The sequence below is a fragment of the Ptiloglossa arizonensis genome, chromosome 9 (assembly GCF_051014685.1).
Source record: "Ptiloglossa arizonensis isolate GNS036 chromosome 9, iyPtiAriz1_principal, whole genome shotgun sequence".
NCBI lineage: Eukaryota > Metazoa > Arthropoda > Insecta > Hymenoptera > Colletidae > Ptiloglossa > Ptiloglossa arizonensis.
The window spans coordinates 22821384-22841660 of NC_135056.1; the positions used below are offsets into that span (position 1 = coordinate 22821384).

Consider the following 20277-nt stretch of genomic DNA (forward strand, 5'->3'; position numbering starts at 1 on the left):
AACGGATGGAATCCTGCGGGAGGATACGCTGTCCGTTCCCGGGGAAGTCTCGTCGAAGTATCGAGACCCGTATCGTGCCGGCTATAATACATTTTTTATCCGATCGAGGGGATCTTCTTCGGGAAGGGTGCGCCGTGGTAGGCGCTTCTTCGACGCGAGTGGCTCGTATCGGTGGAGTAGGTAGACGCGCGTAGATTCGCAAGGAAAGTATTTAGCTCCGGTGGTTTTCGTAACGCGACCGAGCTCGGTATTCTCGACGGACGATCCGTTCGCGAAATAAAACGGCATCGATGGAGATCGGGAGGGAAGAAAGTTCTGGATGTCGAGACCGAGACCGAGACCGAGACCGAGACCGAGACCGAGACAGCGGCAAGAGCACGCGAGCAAAGGTGGAAGCGGGAACGGGAGCGAGGCTCGAGAGAGACGCGGAGCCGGAGCCGGAGCCGGAGACGGATGGCGGATGGCGGATGGCGGATGGCGGGAGAGGGTGTAGCGGGTGGCGGGTGGCGGGTGGCGGGTGGCGGGTGGCGGGTGGCGGGTGGCGGGTGGGGGGTGGTGGGTGCCGAGACTGCAAGGAGAGCTCCCTATCGCGCGGGGAAGAAGGAGGGCGGTATAGGGGATTGAAAAGCAATTTCCCCGCGAGGGACGCGCGGTGTGTGGTCCGAGCTTTATATTAATGATCCAGATATATTATCGGACGTGACCGAAATTGCTGTCAAAAAACTCGGATATTGGATCGAGAGGAGATTGCGAGAAGGTCGGTCTTCTCTGGGCGCACGGTCGTGGCTGTACGTACGTGTACGCCGATCGGTCACCGCGAACGAAAAGTCGGCTCCGTGGATATTTCGAGCTCGGAGCGAAGAAACACCGAGAACCGGTGCTCGTATCCGCTCGCTCGCGTTTCTCCGCGCGTCGCGAAACAATACGAGCTCTCGTTCGTCGAACCCCGGACGGATCAATTTCGTCCCCGGATTCGGTTCGCGCGAAACCTTCGAAACGTTGGTTCGTCCCTCGTCCCTTCGGCGAGTTCGCGACGCGATACTCGTACCTAGGAGGCAACCGGTCGCGGGGAGCGCGCGGGACTTTCGAAGCGTCGCGTACGCAGACGAAGCGTGGTTTGCGCGAGCCAGCCGTACCGGTTTCGAAACGATAAGCCCGTCGGTCGTTTCGCTCGGCTTCGGGCCGACTCGTGGAGCCGAGGGGCAACCTCGTTCTCGATTTTTCCCTCGCCTCGCGCCGCGTTCGAGCGCGAAAGACCAATTTCCGGCGATTTCTATTTACATAGTTCGGTATACGGGCTGGATAATAAGAGCCGGTCGAGTCGAGGGTCGGTCGGTTGTCCACCGGTGGAAGGATAGCTCGACGGGAAGCGAATCGCGGAGGATATTACGGTAAAACGGGCACGGTGTTTCCAGTACGGTGGGTAAGCGTAACCAAATTTCCATATCTCGGGGTTCGTAACGCGCGTTTAACGGCCCAGATCGAATTAGCGTTCCAGCCCGGGCCGTTGCCGCGTTCACGCTCGCGGTTCCTTCCTTTCGATCGCGCTCGAACGTTTACGACGAAGACGGATTCGGCTCTCGCCGCGAAATTTACCTACGATTCGTGCTCGGATCGAATCGAACCGGTCGCACGAGGTCACCGTGCCATCGTGCCACCGTGCCACCGTGCCACCGTGCCACCGTGCCACCGTGCCACGGTGTCGGGCTCTTCCCACCGTACGATTCGAAGCACCCCACCGCTGCGATCGTTTCTACCGTTGGTACGGTCCAAGTTGCATCCGAATCGTCGACGTCGACCTCGACGGAGAGAGCTCTCTCGAACCGATTCTCGCCTCGTCCCGGCCACTTTTCCTTCTCAACGAGAAAGGGAAACCGAATACAACGGGACCGCGTAAAACTGGAACTCGCGTCCGGGCCGATTCACGGTCGGGGGAGCGACCTTGAGCGGCCACTTGCGTTCCGCGCGCGCCGCGCCCTACGTAACCGCGTTCTCCCCGTTCCGGCGACGAAAACACGAAGAAAGGAACGATCGTCGCGTTCGATCCCGCGACGGTCGATCTCTCGACCGAGACTCCGAATACGTGTCCCCTCGAAGCGAGAGCGAGACCGACACCGGAACGATGGAGGGTGCCTCCTCCTCGAGAACACCGAGGTAAAAGGCGAACACCGAACGAACACCGAACGAACGGTGAACGACTAAAATGAAAAAAATAAGAAAAAGAAGAAGAAGAAGAAGAAGAAGAAGAAGAAGAAGAAGCGTCGGTGGTGGGAGCGCGAACGGAGAGCGACGGCGAATCGAGCGCGCGGGGCTGTGAAGGGATTTGTGGAATTCGAGAGGGCTCGGGGATCGGTAGGTTGGTTCGAGGGTTGTGGGAAGGGGTGACTGTACTTAGTTAGCGGACAATGCGGCCCCTAATGAACAGCCAGGGGCGGCCGGCAGAGCAGCCACTGGAGCACGCCATCTAGTCTGAGACAGACAGATTACGTTGCGTGGCGTTATGCCGCGTTATCCTCCCTCGGCTGTTGCATTCGAGGTTCGCATTGCGTGGCAATTTCGATCACGGCCGACCGTTTCGCCGTTTACGACCCGAGTAAACCGTATCGACCTTCCCGAGTACCGCTCGACGTTCCAAACCGCGGACGCGATTTCGGCGTCGACGAAAACTCGGCAAAAACGAACGAGAAATCGCGGGCTTCCGAGACGAAAGCGACTCCGAGAGTTCGAGAACCCTCGCGGAACAGCGTTAACGCGACGGAAACGGATTTTCGACTCGCGGCGAAGTTTCGGTAACGTCGTTGAAACTCGACGAGCAACAACGAGGAAACGAGTATCGTTGGTTAGGAATCGCGTAGTCGGTGGAATCGGCTCGAGAAAGAAACCCGCGAGGGCAATGTCGGAACGGTTGGGAATGGAAATCGTTCGATCCGGTCGATGCGAGAACGCGAGGGACGGAAGGGACGGGAGGGAGGCGAGGGAGGCAACGGACGTGGAAACGGGCCGCGTAGCTGCCGCGATTGAGATCCACTGGCTGCCGCGGCGGTTGTAATTGGATTCAATTGTCCCGCGTTAAATCAGTGACTGCACTCTCCTGCCAGTTCTCCATTCTGCGTCTATCCATCCGCTACTCCTACGACACGGCTCATTGAAACGACTCGGCTACAGCGAGCTCGGAAAACCGTGTCCTTCGCGACGCTCCCGGAAGCTCGAAAAGAGCTTTCCTCGGCGCAGGGAAAAACACCGATTATTCGCCGCGCGGTCGATCTCACCCGTGGTCCGATCTTCCGCTCGGGTCGCTCGGTCCCTCGTCGGGTTCGGAATTTCGAATTTTCAGGATCGCGGATCGATAACGCGACGAGCGGTAGCTTCGCCAAGGTCCCGTTTGCGTTCCCGGTACCCTACCCTTTCGCGTCCGAGAGCGAAACGTCCCGCGCGCTTCCGGAGACGCGCTCGTTCCTAGTTTCCGAGCCGAGGGCACCGATCGCGATCCCTCGTCGGCGAATACTCGTCGCGGTCGTTAAGAACCGCGACCCGAGTCGATAGAAATTCGGTTTACGCGCGATCCTGGGCGGTACGTTTGCCCATCGGTGTCTTCGATCCGATCTTCGGGCACCCTGAATCGCCGAAGAGAGCGAACTCGATCGATTTCAGCGGGCGCCAGGGCGGACGCGGACGCGGGCGCGGGCGCGGGCGCGGGCGCGGGCGCGGGCGCGGGCGCGGGCGCGGGCGCGGGCGCGGGCGCGGGTGTGGGCGCGGGCGCGGGTGCGGGTGCGGGTGCGGGTGCGGGTGCGGGCACAGGCATCGAACGCGTCGCCTCGCGTCGCGAATCCCGAGCGGAATTAATACGAGCGAATTAATAATGCAACGAGCCTCGCGACCCGGCCAACCTTTTCCCGTGTTTCCCGATTTAATCTGTTTCTACGCGCAGCTACTCGGCGCTCGCGCGCAAAAGCGCAACGACTTTTCATCGCGAGTCCGGCAAGTTTAATGAAAATAGTTCTTACGTTTTCACCTACGGGTCTCGAGGGGGGCTTACGCGACCCGTTAACGAAGATTCTAATTAAGCGGACCGCTCCCGCGTCACAGCCCCGACTCGACCTCGTCCTCGTCCTCGTCCTCGTCCTCGTCCTCGTCCTCTCCCTCCTCCTCCTCGTCCTCCGTCTCGTCGTCTCGTTTCGGAGGGAATCGTGGCTTCGTCGATGGCGACGCGTCGAAAGTCCATCGTAAACTTGGAAACGCGGCTCGAGTCCCGATAAGTCGTTCGTTTCGCGCCTCGTTCACGCATCGACGATCTCGCGAACGTAACCAGCGTAACGAGCAAACGGGTCGCCCGATCGATTTAATTTCTCCTCTCGTTTCGCCTACTCTCCCTTTTTTTTCTCTCCGCGCTTCATCTTCTTCTTCTTCTTCTTGGCGCTCTCTCCTCTTCCTCCTCTTCCTCCTCTTCCTCTTCTCCCTCTCCCTCGTCGAGTCCAGCTACTCGCGCGACGCAGCCTCGCTGTTGGTAGTTAAGAGCAATGGTTATAACGAGACCCCATTACGGCGCGACTTTTAAAATCTGTCTCTGACAGCTGGACCACGATGGATTATTCTTTATCCGCGGGCAACAGTTTATTTAAAAGTAACGAGACCGCCGCGGATAATGAGCCCTCCTTATTTATTTCCATCCGCGCTCGTCTACGCGACTCCTCCGACTCTCCCGAGAGAGCGTCGTCTCTCCGTCTCTTATACGGCGAGCGTAATTGAAGTTCGTATCCACCGTAATAAACGTCGTCCCCGCGTACCGCGTAATTAATACGATCCGAGATTAAAGAATCGCGGATTTCGCAATCTCTCCGTCGAGCCGCGTATCTCGCGAGTTCGAATTTTCCAATTTTTCGATTCCCTCGGCCGTCGAAACGAACGTTTCTTTTTCCACGCGGCTCGTTTCACATTTTCGAGCAGACGCCGAGTCTCGTTCGCGGCGCGTTCGCGGATCGGTAGCGCGCGATGCTCGGCAACGGCACCATGGAAGAATCTCCATAATTCTGGCTTACAGAAAATGACAGCTTTTAGCGTTGATGCACAGTTTATACCGGGCGTATTATTTTAAGTGGCGCTGTCTGTATAATTCAAGACTCGGGGTGCACGGACAAAGCGAGAGACGCGGAGGAAGGCTCCGCTCGTATCAATCCGTAAGAGAGAAAGAGGGAGAGCGAGAGGGTGCGAGAGGGTGCGAGAGGGTGCGAGAGAGCGCGAGAGGGTGGGAGAGGGCGCGAGAGGCCGCGAGAGATCGAGAGAGCGAGAGCGCGAGGACGAGGAGACGAAACGGGAGAGTGGGTTTCGACGGCGAGGAGAGCGCAGGGTCGACGGGGGAAGGTCGACGCGGTAATGGCATCGTCGTGTCGCCAGCTTAAAGCTCCAGTGATTCTCAATCGCGCGGATCCATTCTCCGCGTCCATCGCGTCGTTCTCCGGTCCACGGGGCGAACGGACGTAACGTCGACGACTGCGCCGAGACGCTCTTCGCTTCGTCGCTAGCGACCCGTACTCCGAACTACCGTCAAACGAGCACTCCCCCTCTCTGGGGTTCGAATTCGAATTCGAATTCGAATTCGAATCGTTCGACGAGTCGGAGGAAACGCGCCGCGGGCCGCGGGCCGCGGGCCGCGAGAGTAACGGACCTTGTCGATCGAGAGGAAGAACACGGACCAGAAGGGGAGGAGCGAACGAAAAAGTCGCAGAAGGGGACCGACCAGCTGCGGTTCCCTCTAATCTTCGTACAGGCTCGGGGTCCCACCGAATTAATACGAGTGCCTCGAAGAAAAGATAAACGTTCCTGTGAATACGGTCGGTGGTATGCGCACGCACATGCGGGCAACCGTGGCCACCATGTGCCCGACCGGCAAGATGTTTCGCCCGACGAGATCCGAGATCCCGAGATCTCGAGATCCCGGGATCGACGAGCTCGCACGCTTTCCGGGAATAACCGTTCGAGGCAGCGTTAAACCCCGATACCGTTGGAAAAATCCATCTTCGTTCGGCAATGGGCGGATTTAACGATATAAGTAACTCGTCGGGAATTTAAGGACGATCGGGGTGCTAGCGCGTCGACGATGGTTAAGGCCGTCGAGGTGGAACGGGAAGAGGAAGACGGGGAAAGAACCGGGAGCGAAAGAGACGGACGAGAAGAAAGATGGAACCGGGGAGAGCAACGAGCCGGTGAGAGAGACGGAGAGAGAGCGAGAGGGCCGATAGACGTAGGCGCCGGCCAAGTTGCGCCGCTGATTGCACCACAAAGGGTGCAATTATGCGGCCCTCCAGCAATCACCGCGCATTCTGCCCGCCATTTGACCCCTCGACGCCCCTCGAGCCCCTGAAATCCCCCGCCACGCTCGGAGCCACCTACCGTCCCGGGTACATAGGCGCGTTGCACACTGCGAGCACGACAGACGTATCACCGCTCCGGGCCACCGTCGCTTTTTATTTAAATGCGCGAGCGCGCGCAACGCCCCCTCCCGCCGACGAGCCTCGACACCCTCAATGCCCCACGGAGTCTCTGCAATTTAACCCGATGTCGCGAGAAAAAATCTGTTAACGAACGATTGTCGGCTACTGGGATTCGGACGAAAATACATATACCGACAATTGGGCGCCTTTCTTTCCTCCTTTTCGCGCATCGATCGAGCCTTCGTCGTCGTCGTCGTCGTCGTCTTGGTCCATCGAGTCGCGCGGTAATTTGCGAGTTCGCGGTCGCCGTTTCGAACGCCCGCGACGAATAAATTGCAATATTTGGGAACCGTCGCGAACCGAACGAACGTGTTTCCTGACCTTTTCTCCGTTACTCGAGACCACTCGCGATACACCGATTACGAAGAAGGACGAACGCAAGGAGGGAAAGAAAACGACTGCCGAGCGGAAGACCGACGAGGAAAGATATCCCGTCCCGGGAGGAAGAAAGGGAGATAGGATATCGCGGGACGAGGACGAAGAAGGCACGGCGGAAGAAAGGTTCCAGATGCATTCCCGGGTTCGGAGTGGAGTCGTCGGGCCTGGTCCCCTCGTTCGTGGCTCGCAGGCAGGAAGCGCCGCGTTAAACCGGCTAATCTGCCCGTTTTCGTAGCTAGGCTGCACGGTGTCCCTCCTCGTTTTCCGCGCTCTCGCTCGCGTTTATGCCCGTTGGTTACGGATACGAACGGCCGGATGATCGATACGCGATGTCGGGGAAAAAAACCTTGCCACCGTAGCCTCGCGGCGCGAAGCCTGGTATTTTCGGCCCCGTCCCGGAGACGGAGCGGAGCCGAGCGGAGCGACCGAGTTTCGAGTAAATTTTAAAAACATAGCCGTCGGCCTCCGTCGAAAATCTCTCCCAACGGCCCGTTTCCGTAATCCGAGGACATTAATTCGTCGCCAGGACGGACTTAAGAGCGTCGAGCCGGGCGACCGGTTCCCGGGGGACTCGTTGTATTTTCTCGGGTTATCCGGGAGAAACCGGGGGAACGGCGCGGGACGTCTCGGACGAATTTTACGATTTCGGTTCGACCGTCTCGGTTCTCGAACATCGCGTCCACCGTTCCGCTCGATCTTACCGGATTCGATTTTTACGGGAACGCGGTAAGATTCGAGGTAAAATCGAAAGCGATCGGTTCTTTCGCAGGGGGCGATCGCGTATCGATACCGTCGTCGTCGTCGGCGTCGGCGACGGCGACGGCGACGGCGGGAGAGATCCAGGGGGGAGAGGCGGTTCGCGAGCAAGAACGGGCGGGCAGGCGGGAGGAGGTTATTGCCTGTTGGGTGATTTATCTAGTAATACTAGCCGACAGGCCACGAAGCCGGGGCACGGGCACGGGGGCAAGCCCCGTGCCTTCTACCCCTACCCGTCGGGCCAACCACCGGCACCGGTGGAAATTAAAAACTCACTTTATTACACGTCTCATTCTGCCGCCACCGGCGTCGTCCGCGCCCTCGGCCGCGCTCTCTCTCCCGTTGCCCTCTCGTCGCATCCTGCCGCCCCTGCAGCGCCTCGTCCACCGCGGACCGACTTAATATGAGGCCGGCCATACCCGATGGAACGAATATTATTAAAGTTCGCCCGCACGCGAAACCCGTGAAATATCGCTGCTCCCTTCCTCCTCTTCTCACCGAGGCCGGTGCGCGTCTCTTCTCTTCGCCGCTGTTCGGACCCTTCGCCTCCTCCGTTCTCTCCCGGGCTGCCTCTTGCCACGGGCTTTTATTATTCGCCTCTAGCTTACACTCGAGACGGTGGCGAACTCTCGGAAGCAAAAATAATCGCGGGTAAGCCGCGATGTAAATACGCCGAGTTTTCGCCCCTCGCCCCTCGCCCCTTGGCCCCTTGGCCCCTTGGCCCCGGCCTTGTCTCCTTCCCCATTCGGAACCGCGCGGTGCGCGTTTCGATCTCGCGGAGCTAACGTTCCGTCGCGCTATGGATTATTTACGATTCTATGCTTTTATCCGTATTACTCGGTCCTCGGTGACGGTGACGGTGACGGGGACAGGGACGGGGACAGGGACGGCGACGGCGACGGCGACGGCGACGGCGACGGCGACAGCGACGACGACGACGACGGCGACGCCGCGGTCGTGCATTAAGAACGTTTCAGCGCGTTGTCTCCTCGCGGGACAAAGCGGTCTCGCGTAACCGGAAATCCTCGAATTCGTCGCGATATCGAAATTCGATTTTCGACGCGAACGACGAGTTTGCGAAGGAAAAATCGAAACGGGCCCGAACGCTGCTTCTCGCGAGACGTATCGCGCTCCCCTCTCGCGGGAGGCGCGTTCGCGCGCGCATAGACGTCGATCGCGTACCCCGCGGTATCCGACTCGTTTTATCAACGTCGATAAGGCAATTATCGTCGACGATACGCCGCGCGCGCGTGCGGGTATCTCTCTCTCTCTCTCTCTCTCTCTCTCTCTCTCTCTCTCTCTCTCGCGGCGAGTTACCTGTCCCCGGTATCGATGGCTACGAACGTCACCGGGTTCGAGCAATGGATCGATTTACCGAGCATCGGACACGTGCCTGGACCCGCGAACGACCGTTCGCGATTCGAGCCCCGGTTAACGAGCTCGATCCACCGTAAAAGTTTTCGCGGTAACCGCTTCGAAACTAATATCTTTTCCGTCGGCTCCTCGAACGTTTGCGCGTTACTCGGCGCGTTCGCTCGCCGAAATATACCGGGGACGAGGAGAATAATATAGGAAAGAGGGGTTTCTCGGCTCTCCGCCGAGCAATATCCATCCGCGCCGCTTGCCTGCCTGCCTGCCTGCCTGCCCTCCTGCCTGCCCGCCCGCCCGCCCGCCCGCCCGCCTGCCTGCCTGCCCGTTCGCATTATCGCTGTGTACGGACGGGCTCTCGGCAATTTATCCATTACGGTCCCGGTCTCGCGCCCGCTATTATTGCATTTTTTGAAATTATTGCTCGCCGATATCGACGTCGCGCGCCACCGTCTCGATCCGCTAAACGCATCGGTTTCGCGAGAACCGCTCGAAACGGATGTCGCTCGGCGCGGCAGCGCCAGTAACGATATTCCTCCATCTTTCGCGAGACGTAGCTACGCGCGGACTCGATTATCCCGAGTACGCTGGATGCCGATCGTGTCCGAGGAGAGTTTGCGAGACCGGGAAAGCTGGCTGGCTCGGAAGAAAGAGGGCCAGGGGGAGAGAGAGAGAGAGAGAGAGAGGGAGAGAGATATCGGCCGGGGCAACGCGGTAATACATCGTGTCCGAAGCAACTCGAAGGATATACGCGCTCGTTCGGGGCAGCAAAGTCCGCAGAGGCCCGGTAAAGGTTGGCGCGGTAAAAAATTCAGAGGGTGAATAAATCAAGGAACGTCGCAGCAGCCGCGCACTCGGTATAAGTACCTACGGACGATGTGGCACGATCCGGCTCGTCCGACTCTGCTTCTTTTGTACATACTTTATGGCGAATAATGCGCGAAAAGGGATAGGACGAGACCGCGTTTCTCGTTTCGCTCGGGACCTTCCCGCGTACGTACTCTCGCACCGTCGCTCGAGCCCGATCCTCCGATCGGTCTTTAGACGCGAACTTTACCGTTTTTTCGCTGCGAAAACGATCGGTTGGCGAGAAAACGGAATCGAAGGCTCGAGAGGGACGTCCGAGCCGGGAGAAGCTCGGAGTCGGGGAGGGTGCCGAGGCGAGAAGGAGAGGAGGACGCGAGAGGGATACGGAGAGTCGCTCGCGTATCTACGCGGTAGGTATAGATCGTCGAGCACCGTATCGTCGAGTAAGTTGGAAACGGAGGGTTGGACGCTCGGGGGTTGGCGGCTCATCTTGTAATGGACTCGGAAGACAGGCGAGTCGGCTAATGGACCCCTGCTCTTCCAGAAAAGCTCTCGGTATCTGTGCCACGCGAGCATCGATGCCATCGGGCCGCGTCCTTCCAAAATCCGCAACGCGCGTCGCCGACGATTCTCCGTCTCCCCGGCCGCGTTCGATCCAACAGGCGCGTGTACCGACCGATCGTTTTTCCGGTACGCGCTTGGAAAAATATTCGACGACGCGGCCTCGATGACCATCGGGCCACGGTCCGCGCTCGCGTACAAATATTTTTTCGCCGAGATGCTAACCAGTCGACGTTTTTAAGGGTTTCCCAGCGAAAATACCTCCCGACCCTTAACAACGTGTTCCCCTTCGAAACACGGAAACAAGACCTTCGGGAGCGATCGACGAACAATCAAGGGGAGCGGCGGAGAGGAGAGCGCGCATCGCGCGCGTAACCGTTCGCGCGTCGCGGGCTTCGGAAGAAAAATTGTTGCTTCGCAACGAGACGACCAAAGAGAACGAGAACGAACGGAAGCTGCTCTCCGTCTTTCGTCTCTTCCTTCCCTTTCTTCCGTTCTCGTCGTTCGCGGTCCGCGTTTCGGTCGTTTTCCGATACACGGGCTCCGTGCGTAATAAATCCACGGGAGAAGGACGCGCTCGGATACTTGGAAAACGGAGTCGGGACGAATCCGTTCGAGAGCTCTCGAATCGCGTATTCGTTTCGGCGTACGTCCCGGCAATTGCGGAGAGCGAACCTTTTAGCGCGCAAGACTTCGATCGAATTTCGAAGTCGAGCTCTCGATCGACGAACGCTAAATAAATCCGTTCCGGGGGAGAGGGCGAAGCTCGAACGGATCGTAGCCGGAGCGGTGGCCGAGCACGGAATTTATTTCGGCATCGACGCGGAACGTTTCTTTCGCGAGACAAGAGCGCGGGACCGCGCGAACCACCGAGCGACCTAACCCGAGTGCCGTTTACCTTGATACACGTAACGCTACTCTCCGACTGCTTTTTCTTCCAAATACTCCGGGCTTCTAGCCCGTTCGAAGTAGTACAAGTCGTGGACAAAGTAGACGGCGTACAGAAAACCTCCATTAAAGTCCCTAGAAGCGATCGGTATCCTCCCCGTCTTCCCCGCTCTCGGTCCGTTCGGTCCGTTCGTTCCGTGCATGTTTCGTCGTCGGTGCGGTCGTTCGACCGTTCGACCGTTCGACCGTTCGACCGTTCGATCGTTCGATCTAACGCCCCAACAGGAACTCGGAGAAATCGAGGCGCGAAAAATAAGGAATTTCCATCGTTTCGAAACGATCTCGAATCGCCTCGATATTTCGTTCGCGCTTCGCGACGCGTCGCCGCCGGTCGAAAGCCTCGACGGACCAGTCCGCAACGCTTCTACGAAATTAAATTCAACATAGATGGTTTCGTTTCCCGATTGCGGACGAAACCTGGCAATCGCCCCAATTTCGTTTCGTTGGCGAAAAATAGAGGGTAAGGGCGCGAGCGGGAGGACGAAAAAAGGACGGAAGCGAACTGTAAATCGGTGCGTCGAAATCCCGGCCCGAAAAATAGAACGGCGCGCTTCCCGCGAACCGGAAACTTGGCGGACGTTGAATTTAGCCGGGCAGCGATCGGGGGGTGCCCGACCAACGACCAAGGAACGCCCGGATCGAACGAGTTCGCGGGAATGTCGTTTCGCGGCCAGTAATCCACTCCTTTTACCGATTCGATCAGCGCCCGCTCGTAAATCAGCCGGTAATTAAAAGAGACCATCGCCGATGGCGGCGGTAAACACGGCCTAATCCATTTCGCTGGGCAGCGCATAGGTGTGGATGCCACGGGAGCGGAAAAAAGGTCGTAGCCTTTCTAATTTAATCTGGCGAATGATTCCGTGATTCTCGAAGCCGACGGCGGCGGTGGCGGTGGCGGTGGCGGTGGCGGTGGCGGTGGCGGCGGTGGCGGCAACCCTTTCATTACTTACGTCCCCACCCTACTCCGCGGAGCACCCTCGCGCGCCACGGCAGCTCCCGAAGCCTGTTCCTCTTTCGCTTCGCGGCCACCCCCTCGAAGAACCGGCGCAGAACACTAAATCAGCGACCGGTGTAATTTTTGTAATGGGAGGTGTGGCCTGGTAGGGGTGGTAGACGCGTCTCCCGTCGGGAGAACCGGACATATAGTAGGGATGGCATCCCCGCGTTCTCCTTGCGTCGAGCAACGCTAGCTTCGTAGGGGGCGATTTTAGGGGTGGAATTCCACGATGCGAGCACGCCGCTTCGGTGGTTAATCCTCCGTCGCTGTGTCTCGACTCGAGTTGCGATCCACCACGGTGTTTTCCCCCACACGCGCGAACACGCGCGAACACGGGCGCACACGCGCCCACACACGCGCCACCTTCGCCCTTCCAGGTTTCCACCCTTCCACTATTTCCCCTTCCAGGTTTCCACCCTTCCAACCTTCCACCCTTCCATCCTTTCGCCCTTCCGCCCTTCCAGCCTTCCGGCCTTCCACGTAGCGTCGTTCCCCTCGGTTTCTGTCGCGCTCACGGACACGCACACTCTTTCGTTCGACGCGAAGCAATCCCTTTGCCGGTTTATCCGCGAAAGGACGGTAATTAGAGACACTTTTGTCGTTTCTAGGAACGATGCTCGCGCGGTTATTAAACGGTGGATCGAGGAAACGAAGGCGTTTTCATCGCGTTACGAGTGTCACCGGTTCGTCGGGGTTCGCGTTCGCCTCGCGTTCAATCGACTCACGGGGAATCTACTCGCGTCGAATCGTCGAATCGTCGAAGCGTCGAAGCGTCGAAGCGTCGGATTTCCTCTCGAAACGGTCCGCGCGACGATCCACTTTTATCGAATGTAGGTATATACGCGGCGGCCCCTCGCATCCGGCCGTATTCCCCGCGAACGGTAGGTAGGACCGTTCGGATCGATGGAACGGTGGCCGGTCACCGCGAGCCGCGCTTTCGAGCGATTAATCGCCCGGCGTCTTGATCGGCTCGTAGCGCTCTGCATCGCGAGCGGCGCTCCAGATCGCGGAGAATTCCGCTCGAGTAGCGGTTAAACCGTGCGGGAGCGCGAACGTCGGGCGAGGATAGGGGGCCGAAGCGGGGCAGGGAGCTCGGGTTCGAGTTCGATGGCTGGTGCAAATACGGGTTCTGGCCGCGCGAGTTCCTCGGGTTCGGATACGGGTGCGATGACGGTCGAGTGCGGTCGCGGAAGCGAGGGGGGGATGGCGAGGAGCGTCGAGGGGAATACCGGGGGTTTCCGGGGGTTCCGGGGTGGGAGGGAGGAGGAGTAGTAGGGTTAGCGGGGAAGCGACGCGCGCGTGGCGTGGTTGGTGGGGTCCGTTTGATCCGGAGCGGGGAGCCCGTAGGGGCGATTCGGGGCGCGGAGCGGGGATTTATCGTCGTACGGTGGCGTGCCGCGGTCGCACGCGGTACTCGGCAGTTTACAACCAGCCGCCGGTCCGGCGGTTTCGCGAGTTTCGCGAGTTTCGCGAGTCGCTCGTCGCTCGTCGCTCGTCGCTCGTCGCTCGTCGCTCGTCGCTCGTCCGGTACGGACTCTCGGTTCTTACCGTTCGACGTAAACGCTCGTTTCGCTTCGATGGGAAACGCGAGCCGAACGTCTCGCGGTGAAGCTTGTTTCGTGCGGCCGGTGTAGTGCCACGTGACCAACGGACATCCGAAGAATACTCGACGCCGAGAGGACCCCGGAGGAGTCGCTCGCTTCGGACTTGGAAAGTCCTCGGGTAAAACGGAGTCACGTTTCCTTCGTTTCGACGAATCGCCTCGAGGCGACCCGATCGCGGTGCGAAACGAGCCCACCGACCGATACGCGCGGATCGGTTCTCTTCCTCGACCGCGCTCCCGGCATTTTAAAAGCGCGACGTTTCTCTCGGCCGACGACAAAGATCGGTCGGATCAATCGGAGCGTAACTACGGGAGACGCGGGCGGGTAACGAGGGAAGAATCCGTAATGCGACGCGTAATTGAAATTTCATCGATTCGCTTCCGCGTTTCGCGCCGAAGGCAATCGCGCGTTCGACTCGAGGAGAGGTCGCGGGAAAAACTGTTCTCGCCGGTTCCGTGCGCGCCCGCCCGCCCGCCCGCCCGCCCGCCCTCCCGCCCTCCCTTCCGCGGTCCTTTCCCGCTCGATCTACGCGCTTTCGTCCAGTATCGTAAAATTGCGCGCGCAAAGCTTTCCGCTCGGTACCGAGGAAACATCGCGAACCTCTCGACGAAACGCGTTCGGTCACCGATACACCGACTCTGTCCTCGTTACCGGTAGCGCTCGACGCGATTGTACGGTTGCCGTTACCGATACGGATTCCTTACAAGCGAGCCGTAATCCGCATCCCGTAAAATGCTGACGCTCGGCTCGTTTCCTCGACTTTCGCCTTGGCGGCGAGATCGATCGTTTTCGATCTCGCGCCGTGTTTTCTCATCGACGAAAATCGACGAGGCCAAAGTATCTTTCCGCGCGTCTCGAGCATCGATCGCGATCCGATCCGTCGGGAATCGACCAACGTCCGTCCATCGTCGCGTCGCGGCGCGTCGCGGCGCGAGGTTATCCGGTCGTTTGAATTTCAATAATTGGCCCCAGTTTTAGTAGCGGCGGTCTCGTTAGTCGTCCGGCCGAACGGAGCGACTTAATTATTTCGTTTGAAGTCGGAGGGACGGAAGAACGAGAGAGGCTTTTGAACGGTGCACGGGCGAACGATCGGGCGCGCGGAGGTGGGCTTCGCGCACCGCTCGCAAATAAATCGAGAAAACTGGAGCGAGGGAGACGCTCGAGCGCGGCAAACGTTTATTTTACACCGACAAATTGGTGCGGCTAATTAGCTCCGGCTAAAAGCGGAAGCGCGACCGTGACGGCGCGCGTCCCAGCCACCGATCCCGCTGCAACCTCCGATAGGCGGACGACCCGCCGGAGCGCGTCTTCCGAAACGATCGACGATCGGTTTCCCGAACGAACGATACGCTTTCGTCGGGTATCCGTCCCCGGTGCTCGGCAAATTATAGGGGATCGCGGTGCCGATATAATTTAATAATACCGGCTGCGCGTAATGTCTTTCGACACGCGTCAGCGATAATTCCGAGCCGAATGTCCAATAAAAAGCCACTTTGCCCGATCGAAATATCAAATGTAATCCTCTTAAGTCGACTGCACCGGTCGAACGTGTATCTCCGGGACTGACCATCGGACGCGCTATCCTTTTCTCCTCTTCCCCTCTCCCCCTCTCTCCCTCTTCTCCTCTTTTCTCCTCCGCTCCACCGCTCCACCGCTCCACCGCTCCACCGCTCCACCGGTTCTCCGCTCCCCGCGCCTCCTCCCCACGGTTACTCTTCGTCCTTGTCGCGACCACGCGATCCACCCGCGCGAGCTTCTAACTTAACTTCTGACCCCCGGCCTTCTCCCCGCCACCCGTTCCTATCCAGAGGCGTTGCTTTTACGGCGATTGAAGCTTCCCGCGGGTCCTTGGGCACTCCGCCAGGTGGCAGTGGCGCGTGCTTCTGGGCGTCGGCCCCAATATTCCATTTACAAGATTTTTCCGGGAACCCCCAGTGACGCGCGTTTCGCCGCCGAGCGAGGAGAGAAATTTTCATCTCTTTACCGGTGAGCGATCGCGCGTCGGAACGCGCGCGATTCGACGAGAAGATCCAATTCGATGGAGGATCGTTTCGACGCCGGAGTCCGAGGGGACGCGAAAGATCACGCGTTCCCCGAGGAACGGGGTTACTCTTAAGGGGCCGGGGGCGCCCGGCCGCGGTTCCGTTTATCGAGCCACCGGATCTGCCGGTCGGTCGACCGGTCCGCCGGTCCGCCGGTCCGCCGGTACGCCGCGGGCGCCAGATATAGAGCCCCCCGATCCTTGCGAAGAACCATTCCCAGTTCCACCGAACGCGACCGACCTCGAATAATTAACCGGCCACCGACTAAAATCGATTCATTAATTAATAAAGCGGCTACGTTCGCTCCGCTAATAACGCCGGTCCACAATTGAATAGAGATCGCGTTCATTAACCGTCCTCGATACCGTAACCGTTCGCAACGGTTGCGGTACATTAAGGATCGAATCGAATCGGTCGACCCGAACGATCGAATTCTCGCAGCCCGATAAACAATTTTTCCGACGAACGCGATGCGTCGATCCGGAGGGGGAGAACTCGCGGCGTATGAGTTTCCGCGGCCCGAGCCGCGAACAATGACGGCTCGTTTCGTGTCACCGGGCCAAAAAGACTTTGTCTCCATTGTTAACCGCTTCTCCCATCTCCGACACGGGGCCGCTATCGGCGTCGCGCCGCCACCGCCATCGCCACCGCCACCGCCACCGCCATCGGCACCGCCGCCACAGCCGTCTCTTCGTGCCGGGAATTTTCTTCCTCGTTTCTGGACCGTTCCGAACGAACGAACGAGGAGAGGAAAGTTCCTTCGTCGACTCGTTCGAGCGTTCCTCGGCCGTGCCGGCTATTGGCCGAGAGGATATCTTTCGATCATCAAGACCGTCCGTAGCTACCGCCTTAGCCGACCGGGCGCCGTTGTCTTCTCGACTCTTTCAATTAATGTTTCGATCGATTTCGAACCCTCGCCCGGAGCCCGAGCCCGCTCTTCCGTACCGCGCGGTTCGTCTCGGTCTCGTTCGATCTTTCGAGTTTCCGTCGTTTCGATCGCGAAAAAGAACAAGCGGAGAAAGGAACCCGGTTCCCGTTTCCGACGGGACGATGGAAGGAACGATTCGCGCCCAGAAATTGGTAAACATCGGGAGGACTCGGTGTCTTTGACGGGCGCGCGGCTCTTCCTCGAATCTAACGGCGAACGATTGAAAGTCGTTGGTAGAAGAAGCGGTGGGATAACCGATAGCGGCGGCTTTCTCCCCGGATTAACCGTGACTCTTCCGTTTCCGATGCTCGTGTACGTGCTGTATCCGCGCGGAGAACGGACCTCCCGTCGAGGGTGTTTGGCAACGTACGAGAAACCGACGCCGGCGGTGGCGGCGGTGGCGGTGGCGGTGGCGTCTACGAGGATCCCCGCTAGTCGCTAGACGGTCGCTCGAATCGGTGTTACACCGGTGGCTGTTTTATTGCGAGATTTGCGGCGTGGCCTCTCCGTGTAACAAGACTTACCGAGATCTTAATAGAATCTGAGACCACCCCCTCTCGACGAGTTCCGTAGCACGGACCAACGCCGTCTTCGGCCACGGTCCCGTAGCTTCGTGCTTCCTTTTTCCACCCGGTCTTTCTCCGCGTCGGAGAAGGACGGGGTAGGGGAAGGGAGTTGACCCCGGCGCTGCATCCCTCTATCAGGAAAAGGGGTGCTTATTCTAAGCGTATATAAGAGGGGTAGGAGAATACCCGGGGTGGGCTGAAGGGTGATTTATGAATATTGCCTACCGAGAAAAGTGTATCGCGCCGCCGCTGCCGTCGCCGTCGCCGCCGCTGCCGTTGCCGCCGCCGACGCGCGTCGATTTCGCCCCGGCGAAGACTCGGAGGCGGCTCGTACGCCAACTTTCTTTCGCAAGATTCTCCTCGTTCCGATTAGCGGGATCGGCGAAACGGAAAAGGGGCGCAACGCGCGCGACCGACCGAATCGGAATCGAGCCGGGCGCCTTGCTCGACGAATTCCATCCGTCGAGGCGAACGCGATTCAACGGGGGGGGCGGCGTCGATTCTCTTGGTCCGGCGAATCGTAAAAAACGATTTCGATTCGTTCGGTTCGGCGGCAAAGGCGCTACCGATCGTTCCGTCGATCGTTCCGTCGATCGTTCCGTCGATCGTCGATTATCCGGGTAACCCGCGCGAAGGAAATATTCGCCGGATGTTTCGCGGCGCGAACGTTTCGCTCGGCTCGAAACGGTAAACGTCTCGGGACGGCGATTCCCCGTGCTCGCGGCCCGAACGATCCCATCGATTTACGATCGAAAGCGTTCCTTCGCCGTTCGGCCGAGGAGACCGTTCGCGGAATCGATTTTATATTTTACGCTCCCTATTTAAATTTATCGTTTTGGACACCGTAGAAACAAAAATAAGTTTAAATCGAATTCCATTCTCCCCTGTCCGCGACGACGTTCGCGCGCATCCTCCCGCCGTGTATGCCCGTATTCTTCGTACCATCGAACAATTCTATTTCGTTTTTCCATCGTCCGCGATCGTTTCGATACGTCGTCGTCGCCGTCGTCGTCGGCGTCGTCGTCGGGCGAGCTTCGTTTCTCGGGACGATTCAACGGGACCCGCGTCGATGCGCGAACGCTACTTTTTAGCGAGGAAGGTGGAAAATTGGAAAGCGGACTCGAGACGAGGAGGAACCGGTGGCGATAAAACCGCTCGGAGATTTTACCTCGCCGTTAACGAAGAGTCGATCGAGCGTTCGCGACCTTTCGCGCGGCGATAGTAATTGGCGCGGATCGTCCCGGCTAATTGTCGCGCCGGTTCGAAAATACGTAGCCAGATGCACCCCGAGACGGGTAGAGAGCGCGAGTGAACGAGAAGACGAGGAACCGAGCGAGGAAGCGAGACGGAGCGCAACGAGAAGAACATTTTATAACGAGCTCGGTACGAAGACAGCACCACCGGCAGCCACCGTTGCCTGCGAGTATAACGCCAGGATCGAGAGTAGATCTGTCTCCCCAGGAAGCTTGTTAGGCGTCGGCGAGCTCCGCTATCTTCTAATTGGCGATATAATGATTCCGTAGGACGGTGTACCGAGGTCCTGAAGGGGCCGAGGAGCACCCTACGCCGTACCTTCCCTTGTTAGGGGCGAAATTAAAATTTGGCTCTACCTACCTTCCGCCTCCCCCTTTTCCGAGCTCTCGGCGCGGTGCTCTTCTCCCTCCGCTTCGGGCTCCGGTTCTCCCTCGGCGCGCCTCCGCCTCGGCGAAACGTCGCGCGTCGAGCTCGTAACCGATTCGTTGGCTCGTACGCGGCACGACCTTGCCGTGCGCGAACATTTTCGGACGGCGAAACTACCGGGCTCGTAATTGCGCGGATCAAAGGCGCGCCGTTACCGTCCGTTAATTGGACCGCTCGGATCGAGAACGGCGATTTCGTTTCGCGTCTTTGGAAACTACGACTCGGGAAATGAACGCCGCGGAGCTCCTAGTCGAGCCCCGATGCTCGATTGAACGTTGATCTCGCGTGCGACGGCTCCCGAGAGACCGAGCGGTGTTAAGGAGCGGGCGAAATTAAGGCTCGCCGGTCGATTCGAATTCTCCTCGAGAAATTTCCTTGCCCCGAGAACGCCCTTCGCGGGCTCTCCGGTAGTTGCTAAACCGGTCGTCTCAATTAGCGAAACTCGCAGCTACCTTACCGACTTCCAATTAGTCATAGGTTGCAAACTGTATCGCGCTCACCGGAGCGAAACTAATGGCTCGTAGACCACGATGGAAATTGGTGGCGCGCGAGAAGAATGTCCCTCGTATCGAATGTGCGATTTTTCTCGTCTCGTCTCGTCTCGTCCCGTCCCGACCCGTTCCGTCCCGTCCCGTTCCGTCCCGTCCCGTCCCGTCCCGTCTCGACTCGTCTCGTCTCGTTCGCTACCGACGCGACGACGTCGATCTCGGCGAATTTACGAAGGCCCTTGTCGCGCGGCTGATAGTTACAGGCCTGGTCTCAATTAGCAGAACTTACGTCGCTAGGGTCCAATTAGACGTAGGCTAGAAGCTACACCCTGTTTGCTCGAGTTTGCCGTACCTGTGCACCACCCACCGTCCGTCGTCGGATGGGGTTGCTACCCGTTCCGCAGCTGCTGCCGAGCCCGTTGAAGGTGTCTTTTTCCTACGCTAATGACTAATTAGCAGCCTCTCCACTTCACAGTATAATGACACGGGATACGGCTTTGAGCCGTCGACGGGGATCATTATTAAACCCCAAAATTGCAGTCGTGCTCGTCGCGCTCGTCGCGCTCGTCGTGCTCGTCGCCTCGTGTTATGCGGCGCGTCGCGCAGCTTCGCGCAGTCTCGCGCAGCCTCGCGCAGCCAAGTTTCCGTGCCCTACGGTTTGCCCTG

At 58.9% G+C, this 20277-nt stretch overlaps 1 protein-coding gene across 5 annotated transcripts in view; it reads left to right on the plus strand.

Annotated features, from left to right (window-relative positions):
• LOC143151098 (LIM domain only protein 3) overlaps positions 1-20277 on the plus strand; it is a 57233-nt gene that overhangs the window by 30662 nt on the left and 6294 nt on the right. Inside the window, exon 1 of one of the 5 annotated variants that reach the window (XM_076319905.1) lies at positions 13752-14025. The exons of 3 other annotated variants lie outside the window; for them this stretch is intronic. The gene's annotated coding sequence lies outside the window, so the exon portion shown is untranslated. Of the gene's footprint in view, positions 1-13751; positions 14026-18704; positions 18827-20277 lie in introns of those variants that run through there. One more of the 5 variants, XM_076319908.1, reaches the window with a different exon arrangement.